Raw genomic sequence first — 21,250 nt, forward strand, 5'->3', positions numbered from 1 at the left:
TTCTGGGTGGCGAGAACACAGGCTGAAGCTGGATGGGAGCGCAAAGAGTGCACATATCAAGAACTTCAGGACACAGACCTGGAAAGAAGCCGCTTGGGAGCAGAGCCCTTGGTGCTCATTTCTACTGAACTCCTCAATATGATTCGATGCAGCTCCCGCCCACACCATCCAGGAATAGGACTTGGAGCTTCTGTCCAATAGCTTCGAGAGTAATTGGGGCCTTTTTTGGTATTTCAGCTTAAGAGAGATGTAAAGGCCTTCTCCTGTCCAGGGAGCAATCTCCCCAAGGTCACCTCAGGATGACCTGTCCCTGGGCAACGTGGGAACAAGGGAGAGAGTGGAGAAGCTAAGGACAGTTAAGAACTATGGCCACAGGAGGGTGGGAGTGGGGAGGAGAGTGGCTTTGAGGTTCTCCTGAAGCCTCTGAGTCCCACTGTCACAGTGGCCCAGAGGCTAGATTTAGGAAGGTTCTGTTACTCTAAAAAGTGTCTCGGCAACATCCTAAATCTCCCAATGAAGATATCCGTCTGTCTGATGAGCTCTTTGGACGCATGTACAAATATCCCAGGAAGAATTCAGAGGAGGAAACCTCCCTGTCACAGAAGGACTCTGTTTAATCAGACTGTCTTCCGCACCTCCCAGAGACAAGGACTCAGAGAGCGTTTTCCAAAGTATGTTTTGATGAGCACTTTGTTTAAGAGACACTTCCTGAAAAGACTATAGATAGGACTTCTCAGAACCTTGTTCACTTTGCTTACCCAAAGTTTCCAAACTGCTTTGACTATATGACCATTTTTGCCACTGGGCCTTTGCACGTGACTTGGGAAATGCTGCACTAAGGAGAGAGAGTTCATCTTAGAGTTCCCTTGGTCTGAGCAAGAGTTCTCTCCCTTTGGAGACCAGGCCCAGGAGGACAACTTGTAGAGGAAGTGGTCCCAGGGTCCAGGGGAGAGTGAGGAGGAGTGGCAGACATATAGCCAGCTCTTCCTGGTCCTCACCCGCCGACTCTCTCCACTAAGACACCAGACTTCCTACCCTGTGCCACAGCCTTGCAGGCCCATTCATTTGAGAATCTCACCATCACTCAGTGTTTCTGTTCTTTGTTTTTTTGTTTTTGTTTTTTTGTTTTCTTGGTTTTTTTTTGAGACAGAGAGTCTCCCTCTGTTGCCCGGGCTGGAGTGCAGTGTCACTATCTCGGCTCACTGCAACCTCCATCTTCCAGATTCCAGTGATTCTCCTGCCTAAGCCTCCTGAGTAGTTGGGATTACAGGTGTCTGCCACCATGCCCAGCTAATTTTTGTATTTGTAGTAGAGATGGGGTTTCACACCATTTGGCCAGGCTGGTCTCGAACTCCTGACCTTAGGTGATCCACCCACCTCGGCCCCCCATAGTGCTGGGATTACAGGCATGAGCCACTGTGCCCAGCCTGTTCTTCGTGGTCTTAAGCACCAGAGCAGCCATCCCGGTGACTGTACACACACACACACACACACACACACACACACACACGGAGAGCTTGCTGAATGTAACAAACAATAGTTTTGTGGGATTACAACTGGATCTTCTCCCACCAAAACTGCTTGAGCAATCCTGGAGGCTCCAGGGGCGGCTGCTGTGAGCCCCAGGCCCTCTCCTTATGTTTCCATCCCTGGTATACTAAAGGGAAGGCACGAATAACCTAGTCATCACTGGGCACAGAGGCTTCTCATTTGTCCTCAGATAATCTCCTCTTGTTCGGCTACAGTGAGCACAGGTTAAATGGAGAACCTACAAAATTGGAATTTGCTTTCAGGCTGACCATGATGGAAAGACAATGGTAATGAAACAGAACGTAAGTTTGATGTCTGGGTATGCGTTTCACGTGACTCCATCTGAATTTTTTTAAGTCCAAAATATTTGTGATTAAGCTCGCTCATGACCAAATTAAATCGAGATGCCTCTCATTTCACACAATAGGCATGGTCCTGAGAAACTACATGAGAAAAGAATTTTTAAAAATCAAATTATATTTTTCAAAGTACTTTGAGAGCTTTCTATTTAAAAGAATCCCACAAGGAATCCTCCCTTAGAATGAAGAGTGTTATTGTAATGCAAATGATCACCTCCTAATTTATCTGTTTTCTAAATTCAAATAAACTCTAGTTTATTCAGAATGGTCAAAGAGCAGGGTCTTGTGGTTAATTGAATATTCATGTTAATTTGGAGTCAGCATATATACCATGTGTTGATTACCAATTTTCACGAAACAAGAATATAATAAAATACAATAAAATACACTTAACAATGAAATGATGCTGAACCTAATTACTTTTTCTTTGATACTCCAAAGGCATGCAGGACCTCGAAGCACACAGGCTGAGTTTTGAGAAAGAGATTAGGCTGAATTGTACTGAGGCTGGGACAGGACATGACCTGGGAGCTTTGGTTTTGACATCGATGTTTTTAAGTTTTTTTTTTTTTTTTTTCTTTTTTTGCCCTCATCTTGTTTCAGAAAAGAAAAACAAAAGCCCTGAAGCTCAGAGTATATTTTTTCATGTCCTAGAAATGTGCGGTCTCCAGCTCTCTGGGTCGTTTCAATGTGGCATTGACAACATGGGCACAGGTAGACCCCTTTTTCAGGAAGCCAGTCAAATTCAGAAAGAAAAGCAAGACTGAGCTGTTTTTCTCTGCTGGCTATCTAATGAGGTGCAGAAAAGGCCAACAGTTCTGGAATAGGCCACACTCACAGACAGTGCCTGCCCTAGGAATAGATGGTGATCTCGATTTCACATAATGATGAAGGAAATGATTCGTTTCAAAAGCAAAGCACACAGCACCCATCCCCCATCCCTGAAACAAAGTCTTATCCTTTTGCTTCTCTCCAAATACCCTTCTATCCACACCGCCGGCTTGAACTTGTTAAGCACACTCCAGCCCCAAAGTTCTTGATGCTTTAAAATCCATTCCCTTCCCTGTGGTTTGTTAGAACTGCTTTTCCAAGGAGTCCAGCAACCATCTATTCCTATTTAAGCAAATAAGGTTAGCTGCCTTTTGCCATTCACAATTCAACAGTCCTCCTAAATGAATTTTTCCAAAAGTAATTCAAATAAAAGCTTGGTTGCCACTACTCTTTTCTGAGCCACAAGATTGAATAAGGCATCTGAATAAAAATGTGTATTACAGCCTTCTTTAATATTTAAGCATGACATTCATTGATTTGTTTCTTGTTTTCTGCAAACCTTGACAACATGATAAAATAAATCATAAGAACAAAATATAGTGGTAACATCTTTTATGGACTTCACATAGTCATCAATCTCAAGCTGTGAGTGAATTATCAGTACAGCAAAAAGATCTATGTTTTAAGATCTCCAATAGCACACTAGCTGGGGGTTTTTCACAAGCAAACTCAAGGCGAGTGACTGATAAGCATCATTATTGTTTTCTGAGAGTCTAGTTTATGGTGTGTAGTGGAGGTGTTGGCATATATGTTTCGGAAGCAAAGGTTTGATCAATTCTAAGTAGACATCTACCAACATATAAAAAATATAACAAGCCTTCCTGCTGAGCAGAATTATAGTATCCGCCACCCCGTGTCAGCCTGACAAGCCCCGTGTTGTGCTTCTGATTATATTTAATACAGAATTAACCTTTCTTAATGTGATAACTCTGTGCGAAACATGGATCAAACTGTAGATATCTGGACATGTTCCCCATTTTATGTGTCTTTTGATTTTTAGCAACAGCATTGTAAATGCAAAAGGAAAAAGAAAAAAAAACAGGAATTGTCATCTAATTACCACCCCTTGAACATATATAAACAAAAAACTGGAGAAACAATAACCTATTCCAAAGGTGACCCAACCTAGAGCTGGTGCTAGCTAGAGTTTAGAATAATGGAAAAGAGTCTGAAGATTGTAACACCAAGCACAACACAGCCTTTACAAAATCATCACTGCCTACAGCTGTAAGACTGTGTCCCCACCATGCCCTCTCCAGGGAGCCTGCAGCCACCGACCCAGCCATTTGTGAACCCACCACAGGGCCTCTACATATTTGCAAACACCTGAACCAGCGTATTCCAAGTGCAGTCTTGTTCTTTTAGCATTATGTTCTTGCAATCTAAATGATACTTCCTTTTTTAAAAAAAGTTGCAATTTCTTGTGTGTGGATGGTGGCCCTCTATGGGGCTGAAGGCTTTAAGGGAAAAATCACCAACAAGCGATACGTAAGCAGCAACGAATTCAATTGCAGCAAACCACAACAAGAGGATTATTCAGCGAGATTCTCCAAATCATGATCAACACTTACTCCTGGTAAGGCAGAAGAACACACTGAAGATCTAGAAAGGACATTCCAGGGCACAGAACGGCATCGGTGGATGTACCAGAGCTTTCTTTCCATCTGGAAAATGGGTTAATGACAGCTTTAGATGTGGGAGGCTTCAGTCTCTGGGTTGCAGGAGGAAATACTAAGATGTTTTCTGACATCTTTTTTTCTATGTTGAATAAATGTGGTTTCCCACAAAGTCCCACAGTGCTTTGCACTCCATAAATATTAGTCCTCTTCCCTCACAACTTGAACTTCATGAAATATGATGCGGTGGTCCACTAGAGCACAGCTGCGCGTTCGTGGGTCTGGAGTCTCAGGCATAGCTCATTTACATAGGTGGTACACCATTCATCACCCTCATCATTAATTCAAGTCAATTACACCATTCTGAAATATCTCCTCTTCGAGGCATGTTGCATCATTACCACCTACTTTTAATAAAATTATACTCACTCTCCCTTTAGTTGAGTCACTGTAACTTATGATGGTTTTTTTTTTCTCTCTTTTCTCACTATTCTAACCAATTAAAGTCACTATGATTTTCTTTACTCGGCCTAAGAGAAATTACCATCAGTGTTATTGCTTGTTTGACATTTTGGTTTTCCATTTGTTAAATTTTATTAGCAATATTGGAAATGTGAATTACTGTATCTTTGCAGCCAGGATGTTCTTTTGAGGAGTTCACACACCATTGGTGGCACTATATACAGCCATTGTAAACCTTTCAGCATCTACATTTCGATGGGGGCTGCCCAGGCACTACCATAAGGTGATTGGGAAGAAATCACAGCTAATGCAGAAAATACCACGGGGAAGACCAAAGAAATGTGAAGCTGGTGATGGCCCAGGGGTCCCTCAGCCTGAATGGCTTCTTCCTGCAGGTCCCTGATTTTCAGAGTCAGAAAAATTGAAGCCTCTCCATTGAGCTCACCCTTGTTGCTAAAATGTCTATATCTACCTGGGGAAGGGCTTTACTGAATTAGATGATAAGCCAAACATGGGTCAACTGAACTACAGACCTGCTTTGCATTTGATTCAAGCCTTTTTGATTTCCAAGTCAGAAAACCAAGAAATGTCTAGAGGGACTCTGTGCACTTTGGATAAACAGAGTAAGAAACAAATTGTTAACCAGCCCGAACACACACACAACACTCCCACCACCACCAAGGCTCACTCAAGCACGGCATGTCCTCCTTGAAACCAGAGAAGGCTGGCTCACCAAGTCTCAGGGCCATCCCAGAGTCATAAGGCAGTCAGGTATTTTCTTGTGATATCTAATTAAACTTCTTGAGCTGGAACTAATTTGCTAAGTTTGGCTGGGGTGGTGGTGTTGGTCATATCACCGTAGGTAGCAGATACTTAAGATTAACCTAGAATGAGTCCACTAGGCATGGACTGTGCCTGTGGTGTTCATGCTATGTCCCCATGCTCTGCACAGTACTTGGTGTAGAATGGGGCTCACTAAGAACCAGCTGCTTCATCCAGGTACAGCTCTCTAAATGCTGAGTTCAGCACACCTGGATGCAAGTGTTGGCCTCACACCTCCGTGCCTCTGTTTCCTCATCTGTAAACTGGGGATGATGCTAGTGCTCACCTCAAAGAGCTGCTCTTGGATTAAACACTGATATTTGTGGTGTGTGTATATATATTTACACATGTGTATGTATAGATGGAGGCGGAGACAGACAGCAGCAGCAGAGAGAAGAGAGGGAATAGCACGATATCCACTATGTAGCCTGTTCTCAGAAAAAGAATACGCCGTCATCCTTTTGATTTGGGGTTAGCATTGATCACACCTCATTGACCTGGCATACTGAGCTGACTCGTTCCTGAACACATCTTGAGGTCCTAAAGAGGTCAATTTAAAAGTCATGTAGGAAATTCGATGTTTGGGACAAGCTTATGTGTCCTCCATAATTTCCTGTATCTTGTCACCTGTGCCTTCTCACCACCAGAAAAATCCACACCGAAGAGTGTCTGTGAAGAGCAAGGACTTCACAGAGGAAAGAATCCGTGAAAACCTCCAACCTGTGCATAAATGATACATTAGGATTTTTTTTTCTTTCTGAATACTAATATATAATTCTCGAGAAAAAAGGATCACGTGTCCCTTTCTATCTGGCAGCCTGAAAATAATCTATAATATTGCATCAATATTCACTTAATAAAAGAGGAAGTTTGCATTGCTTATACTACTTCCATTTGGCTTGCCTAGCTTTTAGATATTATGTGGAAGAGCGGTCCAGCAACACCTGTGCCTTGTCAGTCATTTAATTAAGCAAAGAAAGCTTGCTATTCATTTTATTTCTGTATATGTTAATGTTAAAAACTAATAGAAAACAGCTAGTAAATTGTCCCCTGCATATATTGGACACAGCAACAATTACTCTGGCAGAGAAGATATAATAAAAGAGGAAATTTTAATAGTATCCTTATTCCATTTATTCTCTTGGGCTTCTGTTTCAAGGTACTGTAGAAATTAACAATTATTCCTTCTCATTGTTTTTGATGATCTTTTTCTATTATGCTCCTACCTGACTTAAAATAAAAAATAATTTAAACTTACGGGTTTTTTATTCAATTTTATGGTGCCCTGAGATTTATATTCCAGGCATGAGGAAGAACTGAGAAGAATCAGAAAATAATCCAGAGAGCCTTTTCTTCTTATTTCTTGACAACTAGTTAAGGCCATGCCAGTCATTAGTACAACTGAGATTATCTTGATTTCAACTCAGAAATTCACATAATAAAAATAATTATCTTATACATCACTGTATTGACAAATATGTCTTTCTGGTACTTTAGGAATGTCTGTCATATGATATATCTAAATAGTTGCCATAGCTCTACTATATAAGGCAATTAACTGAGTTTATATGGCAAATCGTCTAAGGATTTCTCCGGAATGCTTGGGGAAATCTAACAAACTGAAATATTCTTCAATTTATTGACATGCTACTATAATACACTGAAAAAAGTAGGCCATCAATAAACAGCTTTAGTTTGAAAACTAAGATCTTATTACAAGTGTAGGGACTGTGAGGCCCCTCACTTGGTTGAAATGAAGAAGACCACTTTTATCTTGTAAAGGTTACATTTGTTCTTTGTTTGGGCAGAAAAAAATGTGGTCATGACGAACGACAATGTGCAGTCAAGACAATGGGGTTTTAAAAGGCGCGTGTTTGCCAGTGACAGTTTCACCAGAACCACTTCCGAGGAGACACTGGAACCTTATTCAGTTCAAGGCACCTTTGGTTTTCACTGTGCCTCTCATGAGCTTCTCAGACGCTGATCACTTCACTGGCCCTGGAAGGTGTGCACTCAGGGCTGTTTGACTCTTCCTGCTCCCTCCTAGGTGATTAAATCCACAGCGCCACACACCCCTCCAGGTCCAGCAGAATAGTCACCCTGGAAATGCACAGATTTCCTAAGCATGGAAATATCCACTCTTTCCTACATGCACTAGTGTTCCATTGCTCACTAAGAAATCACCACAAATTTAGCCACTTAAAAAAACACACATTCATCATTTCACCATCAAGAGTGGCCATGGCTTAGCTGGTCCTGTGCTCAGGCTCTCACACTCTGTAATAAAGAGGTCAGCAGTGAGGCTGCAGTCTTTTCTGGAGGTTGGGGTCCCCTTCCAAGCTCATGTGGCTGTTGGCAGGATTCAGTTCCTTGTGGCTGTAGGACTACAGTGCCTACTTTCTTGCTGTCTGTCAATGGAGACCATGCTAAGTACCTACAGGCTCCCATAGTTCCCTGCCACCAGCTCACTGGCTATTTACTTCCTCCAAGCCAGCAGAGAGGGTCCAGTCCTCTTTGAAGGAATTTCACCTGATTTACTCAGGCCCACTCAGGAGAATCGCCCTTGATTAATTCAACATCAAGCTGATTAGAAACCTGGATTCCATCTGCAGAATCCCTTCACCTTTAGCAAATAATGTAACCCAATCATGGGACCGACATCTCACAGGTGCAGGGCTGGGCATCTTCTGTGGTCCAGGTAGGTGACCATCACACCTGCTTTTACAAAGAGCTCAAAGCATCTCTTATTATTTAGAGAACAGCAAGGGTAACCGAGGATTATGAGGCCTGTTTTGTCTGGGAGCAAAACATTATCTGTCTCTTGGTTTGCTCTTCTTTCCCCCAAGATCCCTGCTTTCTGTAGAAAATCAGTGCAAATCCCACATCCAGAAAGTACTACCTGTGTAGCTACCTACCCCAATCTTCTTAGGAACCTTCCAGAACCATCTAAAGAGGTGTGGGGGTAGGCTAGGCAGAATATTGAGGACACGCTTCGTTGCAGGGGTGGTAGGGAGTCAGCAACAGGCAGTTACAGCTTTGCCACCAAAGAAATAGCTGTCAGGATCAGAGAGTGTATCCCATCCCCTGTGTGGCAGAGAGCAGTCTACAGCTCCACCAAGATCCTATTCAAGAAACCTCTGAGTAGCTGCCGTGCCTTTGGAGCCTGCAGTTCTGGCTGAGGGGAGTCATCTCCCAGTAACCCATGCTTGCATTTACTGAGAAGCATGAGGCCACTTTTAATATATTTTTAATATTCTGGTTATCATGCAAAGACTCATCGATGAGGAAGTTTAAGCAGTGTGCAAACAAGGCAGCCTGCTGAGTGGTGTTGAGATACCTGGCACACCATGTCAACACGATGAGCCTCACGTTGTGTTTCTGATTATATTTAATAATACAAAATTAGCCTTTCTTAATGTAACATATTGCGCCTAAATGCCATTTGTTTGAGATAAAAACATCCCTTCCCACTTTTCAGATGTATTAAAAGGACTCACGTGGTGACTAAAATTTCTAGGCATTTTCATGCATTTGCAAAACAGTAGGAAAACAGAGCAATTCTGTGAAACCAGGCAGAGAGAAGGGATGCAGAAATGGGCTTCATTACCCAAAGTCAAGGCAGATCAGTCCAGACACTTGAGGTTGGGGTGCTTAGCATTTACTTGTGGTGGGAGCACCGAGGCCACTCTATCCTGAGGGTGCAGTCCCCTTTTCTTCTTCCTTCACCCCAAGCTCAGTGATAAAGCCAGGAAAGGGTCCCCAGGCTGCAGAGCCCCACTTCATGCACTCCAGCCCACTGAGAAGCCCAGCGGGGAGCACTTAGGCAGGATCTGCTGGTAGGGGCTCCTGGAAGGACTCCAGCAATCTACCCCACATCGAGGGAGGAGAGTTGCGCCTCCAGACTGAACACACAGTAGGTTTAGTTCTCACTCCACTGTCTTGCAGGGTATTCTGACACTAGATTTTTCCATCTCCCCTTTCTGTTCTGATATAGCTTGGCAGTGTCCCCACCCAAATCTCATCCTGAATTGCAATAATCCCCACGCGTCATAGGAGGGACCCACTGGGGGGTAACTGAATCGGGGGGGCCTATGTTTCCCGTGCTGTTCTCATGATAGTGAATAAGTCTCATGAGATCTGATAGCTTTATAAACGGGAGTTCCCCCGCACATACTGTCTTGCCTGCTGCCACGTAAGACGTGTCTTTCTTTCTGCCACGATGGTGAGGCCTCCCCAGCCATGTGAAACTGCAAGTCCATTAAACCTCTTCTTCTTTATAAATTACCAAGTCTTGGGATTATTAGCAAGGTAAGAACAGACTAATGTATATCCCAAATAACTCTGAGTTCAAACATAAAATTTGCTTTCTGCTTCTGTTAAGTTAGCAAAGATCACAGGATGGAGTAGCATTTGAGTTTGAGAAGGAGGAGGAGACCCCACTTCCTGTATTTTCCTTTTTATGCTTTCTTAGGCTCAACACATTCTCAAGCAACTTTTATTAAGCAAATACCCAAGACTATGAAGACCTTTATTGACCCCCTAGTTACGCAGGACAGGACACAACAGAGGGCCCCAAGCCTACAGTCCCTACACATTCAGGCCCTTATGATGCTACGGTCCCTGGCAATCCACAGGTCTAAATAGGCAGTGCAGAGCAAGCCGCTCACGGCTGTGGGCTCCCACAGAACCTGGGGCTCAGCTGAGCTCTGATCTGAAGCTGCGAAGACAAGAAGGACTCAAAGCCACTCCCCAGTGAAAAAGGCTGATGATAGCCAAGGAGGAAGGTGAAAGGTATTTTCATGGATGGACAAGAGGAGGAAATTTTGGCTTCACAGTTTAATATGAGGGAAAGGACTGGAATATTTTCCAAATGATGATACCTGGGAATATATCTTCAAGGGGTAATTCAACAAAAGCAAAACTGTTCTTCTAGAGAGAGAAGCTAAAGCTATTTTTAGACATACTTTAGAAAACCGACATCTTGACTGACAAATACAATGCAGCGGATAAAAGTAAATATTGCAATCAATGAAACACCCCCCACAAGAAAAACAGCAATACTTTGAAATATGAAAATAAACAGGAATTTCTACTTTCACATATTAGTATATATTCATATGCATGTCATATGCAGCAAACCATGTGACTCCAGAAATTCCAGACGACCACAGCTAGACGAAGAACTTAGACTAAAAATATCAGCCCTGAAAACATTTCAAACAATAATGGAGCCTGGGCATGGTGGCTCATACCTTTCATCTCAACACTTTGGAAGGCTGAAGCCAGGGGATTGCTTGAGCACAGCTTAAGACCAGTCTGAGTAACAAAGCAAAACCCTGTTTCTACAAAGAAAATTCTTTTTAAAAATAAAATAATGGAGTTTTTTCAAATGTACACAGGAGGAATAGATTACTCAATGCATGATGTAAATAATTGGTAAACTACTTTTCAAAGAAAAGTTAGATCTTTATGGTACATCTTACAACAAATAAACTCCAGATGGAATAAAGAAGAAAACGAAAAATAGCATTATATAATAAAAGGGATAAGGCCAGCCTTGGTGGCTCGTGCCAGTAATCCCAGCACTTTGAGAGGACGGGGCGTGTGGATGACCTGAGGTCAGGGTTTCAAGACTAGCCTGGTCAACATAGTGAAACCCCGTCTCTACAAAAAAATACAAAAAAAAAAAAAAAAAAAAAGCTGGGTGTGGTGGCAGGCAGCTGTAATCCCAGTTAGTCAGGAGGCTGAGGTAGGAAAATTGCTAGAGCCCTGGGGGCGGAGGTTGCAGTGAGCTGAGATCGCACCATGGCACTCCAGCCTGGGCAACAGAGCAAGACTCTGTTTCCAAAAAAAAAAAAAAATTAAGCCAAGCGTGGTGGCGGGCACCTATAATCCCAGCTACTTGGGAGGCTGAGGCAGGACAATCATTTGAACGTGGGAGGCAGAAGCTGCAGTGAGCAGAGATCGTGTCACTGCACTCCAGCCTGGGTGACAGAGTGAGACTCTGTCTCAACAAATAAATAAATAAATGAGATAAATCTACATGATTTTTTTAAAAAAGATATATACATTTTGAGTGAGGCCTTTCCAAGCACAAGGCCTAAATAAGAAAACAGAAGAAATGACTAGAGATTTCTCTGGACAAAGATGAAAACACTGCTAAACGAAGAAATACCTAATTGAAAATTAAAATGAAAGCAAATTGAGAAACAATGTTTGCTAAATGTGTGACTAGCCTATGGTTATTACCCTGGACAGAAGAAAAGACTCAACAAATCAATAAGGAGAAGATAAATCCCTACGTGGAAAATGGGCCAGTATTGTGGCAAAGACATTTCACAAAAGAGAAACAGGAATGGTGGATAGAGGAGCGTGCGTTCACCTGGGAGCGCAGGTCTCACCGTGGTGTTCCCGTGGCGTCCTCCCTGTCGGTACCCTAGGAGAGGTTTGTTTGCCTGTTCTGTTCTGCCTTGCTCTTTAGTGGCCACAGCACTGTTCTCAAGAACCTGGTGGAAGGAAGGAGAAATTCTCCTACGTTGCTGGGTGAAAACGTAAATTGGTAAAAGCATTTTTTTTTTCTTTTTTGAGACGGAGTCTCCCTCTGTCGCCCAGGTTGGAGTGCAGTGGCGCTATCAAGGCTCAATGCAAGCTCCGTCCCCCGGGTTCACACCATTCTCCTGCCTCAGCCTCCCATGTAGCTGGGACTACAGGCGCCCAGCACCACGCCAGGCTAATTTTTTTGTGTTTTTAGTAGAGACCGGGTTTCACCATGTTAGCCAGGATGGTCTCGATCGCCTGACCTTGCGATCCACCCACCTCGGCCTCCCTAAGTGCTGGGATTACAGGCGTCAGCCACCGTTGGCAATGCATACGCAATTTATTTAAAACATGTGTAGTCTTTGAACCTAGAATTCCATTTCTAGAAATATTTCTGAGGGAAACTAGGACAAGTACAAAAAGCCCTGAGTTCATCAAGTTCAACACAGTATCATTTACAATATCAGAAACTCAAAAACATGCTACATTTGGGTCCACTAGGGTCTACCAGGTGCCTGAGCTTCCAAAGAGTGAGCAGAGTAACACCTGCCTTTCAGAAACGCTGTGAAGAGTCCACACCAAGAAATAGGTACAGAGCATGGCACATAGCCAGCCTGTATCATATTATTATTCTCGTTGTTGTTTAGCCATACCATGAAATACCAAGTGCCATTAAGAAAAATGTTGGAGAAATTTGTGTATTCACCTGGGGAAATTTGAGACACAGTAAATGCAGAGAAAGTCAGCTACAAAACCACAATGACAGGGAATTTCTATTTTTGAAAAGAAAAAATATATATATATGAATATGTATCATAAGCATTCTGAAAAGAAATAAGCAAAATGTTAATAGCACCTACCTATGGGTTCTGGGAATATGCAGTAATTCTTTATTCATAATTCTCTCTGTATTCTTATTTATCTACAATAATTATATATTTCTAGGGTAATAAAACAAATGAAATATATTTTAACTCTGAAGACGATGTAGAGACAAAGAAAATATTTACGATGCAGTCTGGGGTGGAGAGATAGACATGTGCCCCCCAGGTCAGGAGCCATCCCTCCCCACTGGTCACACGCAGGCACGAACGCCATGGAGGCCAACGGTTCTCAGCTCCAGCCTGGCCTTCTAGGAACCTCTGGAGGCATGCTTGTCAAAGGAGGAGAAGCGATTACACTTTATGCAACAGCCTGGTTAGTTTGATGTATCACTTTTCGATACTTGGACATGCAGCATGTGGGTGCCTTTATATGCTCTCGCTCTGGGCGCCACAATGTCAGGGGTGCCTTGGGTCATGAGGATATCAGAATTTTCTTGTGGTTGATGATGTTTTAATTTTCTTTACTATTGTTATAAATGGTCTTTTTATTAAAAAATTAGAAATTAGGTCATAAAAGGACCAAAGTGACAGGTTTCCTTTGGGGCCAGGGCATGGCAATCTGCGGCGGCCCCTTCCCCAACCCACATCCCCGTCAGCTCATGCCTGGGCCCCCAGACTCGCCACATCGCCAGGCACCCTGACCTGCATCAGTCTCAGGCCTCAGGTCTCGGGCCTCTGTGGGCCCCGCTCCTGCACAGGCTCTCCTGGGCCCAGAGGCCCTGGCCCCTGCCATCCCGAGTGTTCCTGCAGCCAGCATCATCGAGGCCTGCATTCCACTTCCTCTCAAGGGTCCGGGGGCCTTTCCAGAAACACCCGCCCTGATGCCCTGGGCAGATGCTGGAACTCTCTGTTGACAGATTGGCCCATGACTCCAAAGCGTCTGCCTGGCTGCCTTGTGGTGAGGTGAATCCCCTTCCCCCGAGGGGACAGGACGGGGCTTCCAGTTCATTCGTGGTCTCCCTCGAGGCCAGTCCCTCTCTCTCTCTATCTCCTGTGTGTCTGTGTCTGTCTGTCTGTCTGTATGTATGTATGTATGTGTGTATATATCTGTGTATGCATGTGTCTGTGTGTGCATATGTGTGTTACTGTGCCTGTGTGTGTGTGTGCATTGCTGTGAGTGTATGTGTGTCTGTTTCTGGGGCCATTTTGTGCATCTGTGTGTATATGAGTGCCTGTGTGTGGATGTGTGTCTGTGTGCATGTCTATGTGTGTCTATATGTGTCTGTGTGTACCTGTGCATGTATGTGTCTGGGTATATGTGTGTGTGTATTTGTGTGAATGTGTGTGTATGTGTGTCTGTGTTGTCTATGTGTGTGTTTGTGTGTCTGTGAGCAACTATATCTGAGTGTGTTGGTATGTGTTTGTGTCTATCTGTATTGTGTCTATGTGTGTGTCTCTGTGTGTCTGTGTATATGGGTATGTGTATGTCTGTATATCTGTGTGTGTCTGTGTATGTGCGTGTCTATGTATGTTTGTGTCTCTGTGTGTGTGTATCTGTTTCTGCATTGTGTCTGTGTGTGTTGGTGTCTGTGGATATATGTGGATGTATATCTGTGTGTATCTGTGTTGTGTCTACGTATGTTTGTGTCTGGGTTTGTGTGTGTCTTTGTGTATGTGTGTGTTTGTGTCTATGTGTGTGTCTCTGTGTGTGTGTCTGTGTGTCTGTGTTGTGATTATGTGTGTGTGTCTGTATCTATGTGTGTGTGTCTGTGTGTCTGTGTTGTATCTATGTGTGTGTTTGTGTCTATATGTGTGTCTCTGTGTGTGTGTCTGTGTATCTGTGTTGTGTCTGTGTGTGTGTTTCTGAGTGCATTTGTGTCTAGGTGTATGTGTGTGTCTGTGTGTGTCTGTGTGTGAGTGTCTCTGTGTCTGTGTCTGTGCGTGTCTGTGTTGTGTCTATATGTGTGTGTCTGTATCTATGTGTGTATCTGTGTTGTGTCTATGTGCATGTGTGTATCTATATGTGTGTCTTTGTGGGTGTGTCTGTGTATCTGTCTGTGTTGTGTCCGTGTGTGTGTTTCTGAGTGCATTTGTGTCCAGGTGTGTCTGTGTGTGTGTGTGTGTGTCTGTGTGAGTGTGCATGTATAGAAGGAAAGGAGATGCCCTCACAGGTTGGAATGGTGCATCTACCTGGCTTTTGAGGGCTGAGAGGACTGTACCCTAAGGGAGGGTGACTGTGACGGACGTGGACCCTAGTGACTCTGGCTGTTGCAGGGAGCACACTGGCTCTGAAAACACTGCCTGCACGGCCTGGCAGTGACACCGCACTGTGTAGACTCAGAGACCTGAAAGGCCCGGGTAGCACCCAGTGACTTGGACCAGCAAGCAAAGGGCATAAAGTAGTAGATTTTGGATAAATGCTTGACGGATGAAGTTTGCTCCTTGGGCTCATGACCAAAGGAGCCAGCTGAATTTGCACACGCTGCAAGAGCTGACCTGCTGGTGTTCCACGTGCAGACACTGAAATTCCCCCCTTGGGCGCAGCCACCTCTACTCAGGTTTTAACCAAGACAGAACTCAGGGATTCCTAAACTCAGGAAACATGATGGAAGTGTGACGTATCCTTTCCCTCTCAGTGCGGTATTGGCAGTGTATCGTCACAGAAGTCGAGAGAAGTTTTGCGGTATCTGCAACAACTACATTATGACCAGGAAATGTCAGCAATTCTCACATTTCTTCTGAAAAGGTGAAGGTGGTTTCTGTGCCCACCACAGACTAGCTCAGGGATGTGTTAACGAAGGGCGTATCACATGTTTCTTATATCGTCTATACCAACTATTTGGTTATTTTCATATATGACAACTGCATTTCAATATTTGATTTCATTTCACAGATTAAAAAGATCCTTCTGGGAAGGGAATCCTAAAGCCATTCCAAATGCCAGGGGGTCTGTCCAGGGCAGAGATGCCAAGGGCCCCGCCAGGGGGTGCCATGAGCTTAACACCCCATCAGTCACCAACTTCAGGTTGCAAACTGGGCAAAATGAGCATTTTCTAAGGAAATCCATCCTTACTTCATACCTCCCAGCTTCCTCAATTTAAGTGGCAACTCCAACTTTGTTCCAGCACCCGGTGCCAGGAGCTCAAGATGAAAGAAGGCCATGGGATGGAGCCAACCACAATACAGCCTTTGAGCCAGGAGAAAGAATAGACAAAGCTGGAAAATAAGCACAGAGCTTTGTTATTATGGTAACTTTGGCTGGTGTAAGAAAGCACAGGCTTTAAAATGCTCAGGGTCACACAGAAGCAAAGATCTGGGGCCTATTTGTTTGGGAGCCAGAGATTTGGGGAGAAACCGCCAGGATCATAATTCTGGCTGGCACTGTGGGTAATGACCCAGAACTGGTTTGTTTTGACAGTTAAAACCCAAAGCAGACCACCGAGATGCTGCATGCAGTTAAAACTAAGCTGGGCCTCGTAGGCAGAGCCCAAAACCAAAGGCACTAGTCACCTGAGATCTGTGCTCTCTTTCTCTCCCACCTGGGTAGAATTGAGCATGGAGGTCACCCAGGAAGTAACCCGGATGATAAGTTAGGAAAAATTAGGCTGCTGGGCTGCTCTTGAAGGCCAGAGCACATTTTGCTGGTAAACCTGCCAGATGCCCACCCATGCCAGAGCCCATGCTAGGGGCCCCAGTATCTCCAGATCTAATTTTTCCGAGAGAAAATGCTTGCAGTTCTTCTTTCTCCACCTGAGATGGAGGCTGTGATGCCGCCATAAGCTGCCCGTTTCAGGATAAGTGTAATGCCTAGCTTGGCATTTTAAAGGTATAAATGGATATTTCAATCAGTGAAAGAAAATCCACAGAAAAACAAACAGGATATGACCCTTTCTCAAATATCAAGCCCCAGCATAAATCCAGCCCGTCCTCCCCCAGGAACATTCCAAGTCCAGTATTAGCCCCTATGGTTGGAAAGAGTCCAAAGCTGAATTTAAAGGGAATTTTGGGAAACTCTTATAAAGTAATGAATACGTCTGGCATTCCTGGCTGTAACAGGGTAGCTTGTAGCAGAGTGATCCCACCACTGAGAACAACTATAAAAGCTACGTAGAAAAAAAAATCTGTTTGAAGACATTGGAGACCACTCAAGACATGCGAGATCCCAGAGGGAAGAGGAAGCACTGAGATGAGCCCTCACTCACGGATGCTTTTTTCCCACTGGGGAATTTGCCAATTTACAGCACAGGGCACAGAGTTGACGGGAAAAATGGGAGAACCCAGAAAAGTCTCAATGGGCTGAGAAGACAAAAAGTAAAGTGTTGTACAGCCAGAAAATGAAGGGCCAAGCTTCTAGTGTAAAGGGAACCCCTAGAGAAGGGAGCCTAATATTCTGCGCCCAATTCCCCCTGGGGCATTTGTTAATGCTGCGCTTCCCAGACACAGGGCAAGAGGAAGAGAAACCGAGAGGAAAGCAGCTGCTAAGAGGCTTAAAAGCTAAGCAGGGATTCTGGCAGGCTCCCAGCCCTGGGGACACAAAAATGGAAGTTCAGAGCCCACTGAGAAGGAGGGGCCCTGGTAAGTACTGCATGCTTTTAGCTGAGATTCCTGAAGGAACACAGCCCAGGAGCAAGGACAACCCAAAATAGGTCACCCCTTCCAAAGCCAGTTGGAAGCTTGGAGGGGCCAAGGACATCTTCCCACACTCCATCCCCCTCAAGGAGAAAATGGTAACAGTATCCAGGGTCTTTACCATTGCATTTTTACATGCAAGTGTAGGCATTCAATTTTAAAATGTCAAGCAAGACATGCAGTAGATATAAATTATCAAAAAATCAAGGGAAAAAATGATAATAGGAACAGGCTCACAGGTGATCCAGATGTCGGAGTAATCAGACATGAACTTTAAAATAACTCCAGTAAACATGTTTAAGAAGATAGATGAAAAATAGAGAGCTGCACCACCAAAGTGGATTCCATAAGAAGGAATCAAAGTGGAAAATGTAAGACAGAATGTAAAGATTCAATCAACTGACTCAATTGAACATTAGAGAGAACAGAAAAGAGGATAAATGAACTGATAGATAGGTCAGTATGAAATCTCCAAAATGGGAACAGAGGAGAAAATTGGAAAACACTGTCAACAGCATAAGAGGTATTTGGGATACGGAAAAAAAGTCTAACATATGGCAAATGGGAAGATTAGGATAAAAGCATCATTTGAAGAAATATCAGTTGAGAATTTTCTACTTCTGACAGAAGAATGTCAAGATATTCTATGAACCCACAAGAAGGATAAATACAAAAACCACTTCATGTAAAAACTGCTGAAAATCAAAGACAGAAAGAAAAATGTTAGAGGAAGATGGACGACTAGCTTCACAAAAGAAATGAAAAAAGTCAAAAGACAGTAGAAAGAAATCTTCAAAATGCTGGAAGTAAATAATTGCTAAGTTAGGAATAAACTGCTCATTGAAATATCCTTTCGAAAATAACACATAAGGTTCAAAAAATTAGAATGTTCATTTCCAGTAGACTCACACCAAAAGAAACGGTAAAGTAAATTATTCAGGCACAAGACAAATGGTCCTAAGTGGAAGCATAGCAAGGTAGGAGTAAACAAAGCACATCAGAAAGAAGAAATGTGGAGGCAAATCTGAAGGAATAATGATTGCTTAAAACAATAATAGTAATACGTGGAGAGTTTGAAGTATACATAGAATTAAAATGCAAAACAACAACACTATAAAAGAGAAGAGGGGAATAAATGTAGTTAAATGTAGTTGCACCATTGGAGAAATGGAAAAAGATCTAAACTGAGGTTGACTCTAAGAAGTCAAGAATGTACAAGTTTCCCACACTGAAATGGGCCCATAGAGGGTGAAAATTAAAGAATAAATAGTAATTAAGTTAGCTGATGTCAGAAGAAGGAAAAATAGAAGAATGAATGAATACCAACGAATAAGAGGTCAAATAAAATCTCTTCATACCAAAGGTTACATTAAATGTAAATGGAATAAATATGCTAATTAGAAGACTAATATTTTCTTCTAAATAAATTGTTAAAGCCCAACTATAGACTGCTTACATATATGCTAGATGATGCTTGTTTCAATTACAAGAACAAAATTGAATTGTAAGTAAAACAATGAAAATAAGGAAAAGAGAGATCCTATGCAAACACCAGCCCAAAGAAGACTAATAAGCCTGTATTAATATAGACTTTAAGGCAAAATGCATTACTAGAAATACAGAGAGATAGTCCATAATGATAAAATGGACAACTCAGCAGTAGCATAAAACAATCCTAAATTTGTTTCATCTAATAAAAGGTCCTCAAAATATATAAAACAAACCAGAAAGAAATAAAAGTAAAGCCATAGAAATCCACACATTTAAATGGGGATGTTAACACACCTCTTTCAGTGGAAGGTAGGCAAAGCAGAAAAAACAAAATCAGTAAGTTTATAGAGGATTTGAAAGTCACAATGAACAGATCTGACTTATTTAACATATAGAACACTATACCCAACAATTGCTGGATATATATTCTTTGCAAGAGCACGTAAAACATTTCGTAAAGTAGGCTATGTGATGGATTATAAAATAAGTCTCAACAAATTTCAGAGGACTGGAATCTTACATAATATAATCTATAACCAGAGTAGAATTGAGCTAGAAATCAATAACAGAAGGCTAATAAGAAATTATTTTCTAATTATTTGGAAATTAAGAAATGAAATTTTTAATAAAAACATGGTAAAAAAGAAATTATAATGAAAATTAGAAAATATTTTGGACTAAATAATAATATATATGATATATAATATAATATATACCAAAATTTGCAAATAAAGTAGTGCCTACACAGAAATGTGTAGCCTTACATGCATATGCTAGAAACACAAAAAGTCTAAAAAACAATATATCCAAGTCAAAAGTATTTAAATGTTTTGATCTCAAAATCTCTTTGTAGTCTTAAAAGTTAGTAAAGATTCCAAAGAACCTTTGTTTATGTGGCTAATATCCATTTTTATTTACCATATTCTAAATTAAGCCTGAGAAATTTTTAAATTTTTTATTATCTTAAAATAATAATAATAAATCCAGTACATCTTAACATAAATAATCTTATTTTAAGAAAAATGTATTCTAAAGCAGAATATTTAGTGCTCTGGCATTGGGTAGCATTGTCTTACATTTTTGAAAATTTCTAAAATATCTGGCTTAATGGAAGACAGCTGAGTTCTCACATTTGCAGCTATATTCAATCTGTTGTGATATTTTATTTTGGTTGAAGTATGTAAAGAAAATCTAACTTCATAAAGGTATCTAGCTGGAAAAAGGAGAAGTATTTTGATGTCTTTGTCAGATAATTGTGTATGGTCTTCTTTGATACTGCACCAAAATTTGGCAGGTGTAGTTTCTAAAGACTAACTGCAATGTGAATCTGAATCTGTATAAATACAGTTTTTTTGCATGCTGTGACATTAAAACCTATTGGTCTGTTTTGCACATTAAATGGATAGTTCACCTATGCATCATTTTGTAACATAATGCAATGGTTATTTGGAAAATATTGGCTAAGCAAGTTACGCACATCTTGCAAATGTTTATATATGCCTTTATACAATTATTTTTAAATTATATTCATTAATGTTCATTAATATCTCTACCTATCTCATCATAAAAGTCTTAAAGTGCTGGGAAGCTGTTGAGTTAATAGTTAGTGGGAACAATCTTCCCAGTTTTCCTGGGACTATTATAACTTCAGCGCTGAAACTTCTGTGACTCAGAAAATCCCATGGTCTCAGGCAAACCAGCATGGTGGACTGATAGTTGGTAGACGCGCATTTTCCATAATTTTTAATCTTGCTTAAATCCTTGGATTTTATCATTAGCAATAAATGCTTTTGGTGGTTTTTCTGGAAAGACAGACTCATTTAATTCTTCTTTTGGAAAAATGTCTGTCAGATACCCAAGTTAGAATAAGTATAACCTGTCTATTATTTGTGTTTTTTTCAAGTAAAAATAGAAGTCTATGAAAAAAGTGGCAAGTTTACTTTGCATCTCAAACCACTACAAAACTGCTTTACTTTGAGACAATCACTGGACTTCAGTGTGTAGCCAAAATGCTTTATGCATACTTCCCCTTGTGCCATACAGAATATTAAAATTAATAATTATTGACTGCTCATCAAATATATTTTTAACTGGAACTAGGATTTTATTTGCAAGCAAGTGACATTAAATCATAAAATGAGGCCAGGCG

The sequence above is a fragment of the Colobus angolensis genome, unplaced genomic scaffold (assembly GCF_000951035.1).
Source record: "Colobus angolensis palliatus isolate OR3802 unplaced genomic scaffold, Cang.pa_1.0 Scaffold204, whole genome shotgun sequence".
NCBI lineage: Eukaryota > Metazoa > Chordata > Mammalia > Primates > Cercopithecidae > Colobus > Colobus angolensis.